This window comes from Sinocyclocheilus rhinocerous, unplaced genomic scaffold (genome assembly GCF_001515625.1).
Source record: "Sinocyclocheilus rhinocerous isolate Xijiao unplaced genomic scaffold, SAMN03320098_v1.1 scaffold795, whole genome shotgun sequence".
In the NCBI taxonomy this organism is placed as follows: domain Eukaryota; kingdom Metazoa; phylum Chordata; class Actinopteri; order Cypriniformes; family Cyprinidae; genus Sinocyclocheilus; species Sinocyclocheilus rhinocerous.
Window position 1 is genome coordinate 637,228 of NW_015630361.1, and position 3,591 is coordinate 640,818.

Here is a 3,591-nt window from a genome sequence, read left to right on the forward strand (position 1 = left end):
GATAGTCTCGCCGCATTTCGCAAGACCCCCCCCAATTAGCCTGTGCTATCTCTAACGAAGCCGCGGCCTCCTCACCCCTCCACGGCAGACAGCAGATGTCCGTGTTTCTGCGGGAAGCGTCCGCTCCGTCACACCGATGGAGACGGCAAGATGGCTCTCGCTTTCTCAGAAACGGCCATTACCTACTTTCCTGCGCAAGAAATTACTCCACGGCTCACAAGACATATCCAGCTTAATTAAAAGCATCTGTCCCGCCTAACAATATTCAGCTAGTCCTGTTTATTCTCCAATAATTCACTAAACAGCGCTAATCAAAACAACCTGGCTGAATTCCCTGGCCAGCCTTGAAGCCATTATCAGATGCAAGGAATTTCTGTTTTCTAAGAGTACTTTGTTCATTCTTTCCTACAATAACCCTCTCTTGTTGTAAGGAATTGTCTGTAATTGTCTTAAATTTGATGCACAAAAACAAGGCCATGAGGGTGCATGTACACTAAGCCTGTTCAATAGTTTATACAGTCTCGTTTTTGCAAGCTATGTTTTGTCCACTCCAAATTTTAGATGTATTTTCTCTGTTTCATCAGTTGAACTATTGGCAATCAAGTCTTGTTGCAAAGCAGTCAGATTGTATTGATTGGACGGTTGATGTTAATCCAGCATTGTTAGCTCCACCATATGGTTGATTCTCATGGTCCCAGGACGCTTATTTAAGCCGGGATGCTTATGATGTGAAGGACAGGACGATGTGAATGACTGTTAGTAAACCACCTGTCATTGATGACGCATGTTGATCCTTTATTTTGATGATCACTTTGTGTCCTTTATGAATAATGATTCATTGAGTTCAGTTATTTTATAGTTCAAACGATTTTTTTTTATCAAGTACGCATTAAGTTGATCAAAAGTGGCAGTAAAGATATTTAAGATTTCGGTTTCAAATAAGTGCTGTTATTTTGAACTTTCTATTCATCAAAGAATCCCGAAAATTAAAATGTATCACGGTTTCCACAAAAACGTGAAGCAGCACAACGGTTTTCAACATTGATAATAATCAGAAATGTTTCTTGAACAGCAAATCAGCATATTAGAATGATTTCTGAAGAATCATGTGACACTGAAGACTGGAGGAATGATGCTGAAAATTCAGCTTTGATCACAGGAATACATTTTATTTGAAAGTATATTCAAATAGAAAGCAGTTATTTTAAATTGTAAAAATATTTCACAATATTTCTGTTTTTATTGTATTTTCAGTCAAGTAAATGTAGCCTTGGTGAGCATGAGATTACTATACTGCTAACCCCAAACATATATTACAGTATACACAAATGTATTGTATTATATTATATTATATTAACAGTATAGTGCATATTAACTTTTTTAATTTTAAGAAAAGGGTGTCTAGAGTCTTTCGCAATCCAGGTTGTGCAATCCATTTTTTTTTTTTTTTTTTGGTTAAAGCTTTATGCAAAACAGGTCTATAGTTAGCACCTGTTTGCATATGCCTTCCAGCAAATCAATGAATGTCGAATAATTTAATTAATATTTTTTTTATCTTTAAATATATTTTTAAAACCATATTACATTCATATTTATTTAAAAATTATTTTAAATATATTTTTTTTTACATAAGTGGTCCAAAAGGAAGTGTCTCTAGCTGATAATTTGGTTTCCTCTTCCATCAAACACATCAGGATTGTCTATGTTGTGACAAGTAACAAAGAGTTCTCTGCTTTGTTCTCCAACTGCTTTGGTTACTGGAATGTTGTTTCAAAATGCTATTACAATGTCCCATATGTGTGCAAATATAACTGTTCATTATACAGGTGCATCTCAATAAATTAGAATGTCGTGGAAAAGTTCATTTATTTCAGTAATTCAACTCAAACTGTGAAACTCGTGTATTAAATAAAAACAATGCACACAGACTGAAGTAGTTTAAGTCTTTGGTTCTGGGTGGAATCAGGTTTTAAATAGGATGTCCAGAGCCTCCCAAACCCTCCTGAACACACCCTGCTCATCCCAGCATGGGACGCAGTATTTCTCCTCCTTGATTTGACCCGCCGTGACTCAGATAACATGACACCTCTCATTATCTCACCATCTCTAAAACCAATCTCATTTTCCACATGAGTTTGAAGAGGCTTCGAGGAACCAAACCAAACGGGTTGTTAAAGACCATAATTGCACCACTATCAACATTATTTTCCAGCATCATCAATCAGAGTTGCACATGCTAGAAAACTTTGGCGGTGTTAGATGAGTCTTTGTGCCATGTATTCATGGCGGACTGATTCAGATTCAGATTTGATTTCTCAGGTTAAGGCTCAGAAGACATTATGAGGCTCAGTTTAGTTAGAGTCATTATTACAACTGATTGAGAAATTAAAACCCTTTCTGTGGGTCATTTTGATCGCACACTTTCTAAAAGCAGAAACCAAAGTCAAACTGATAATAAGATACATGAACATTTTGCTCTTGTATTGAGAAATCTCTGACTCTAAAACTCTTGCAGCAAATGTAAAATGAATCCATCTTCATGTGTCTAGTTCGGTTAAATTGTGCTTTGCATTTCACCAGAACTTTCCATCTTGGCAGCAAACACATGGCATAGCTCCCAGTCGAGATACAGGTGTAAATTGGTTTGGGTTGAGCTGGAAAAACACTTTGTGGTTTATTTACAGTAAGAGTAACAGCAACTGCTAAAAGTGTCTTCATTTTGATCGTTATGAATAATGAAACGCTAATGAATAATCCTGACTAAATGTGCCCTAACATGGAAATTCCCATATTTAAGGGAGTTACTTGGCTTGGATTATAACTGGCAAAGCGCTGTTGTCATGCAAAACGGTGACATCTGCAACGTTTGGCTTTTATTTAGACTTTGAAGAAACACAATAACTCTTACTGGCACGTATCCAAGATGAAAGATGGTTCAAAATGTAGGCAGCAACATCTTGCTGTCTTCTGAAATCCAAGGTGAAGAAATATTGACATACATTTAAAGGGGTCATATGATGCTGCTAAAAAGAACATTATTTTGTATATTTGGTGTAATGAAATGTGTTTATGCGGTTTAAAGTAAAAAAACACATTATTTTCCACATACTGTACATTATTGTTTCTCCTCTATGCCCCGCCTTCTGAAACGCGTCGATTTACAGATCTTCTTTATGCACCAAGAGCTTGTAACACTCCAAAGAGAAAGGAAAAAATGAAATTGCATCATATGACCCCTTTAAAAAAAAAAAAAGTTTGCTTTGAGTTTGCTCATTTTTCTGTTACTCAAAAGTTACAATTAATCAGCCAGTATTTTTGTGTGCCATGCATTTTTATGCTGAATAAACTATAAAGTTGAGGAAATTATTTTCAGTGTGCAATATGCATCAGATCTTCAGTTAATTGATTATAACCATTAAAGGGGTCATATGATGCGATTTAAATTTTTCCTTTTTCTTTGGAGTGTTAAAAGCTCTTGGTGCATAAAGAAGATCTGTACAGTTGCAAACACTAAAGTCTCAAATCCAAAGAGATATTCTTTATAAAGGTTAAGAGTTAACCACACCCTCCTAAAACGGCTCGTTCTAACAC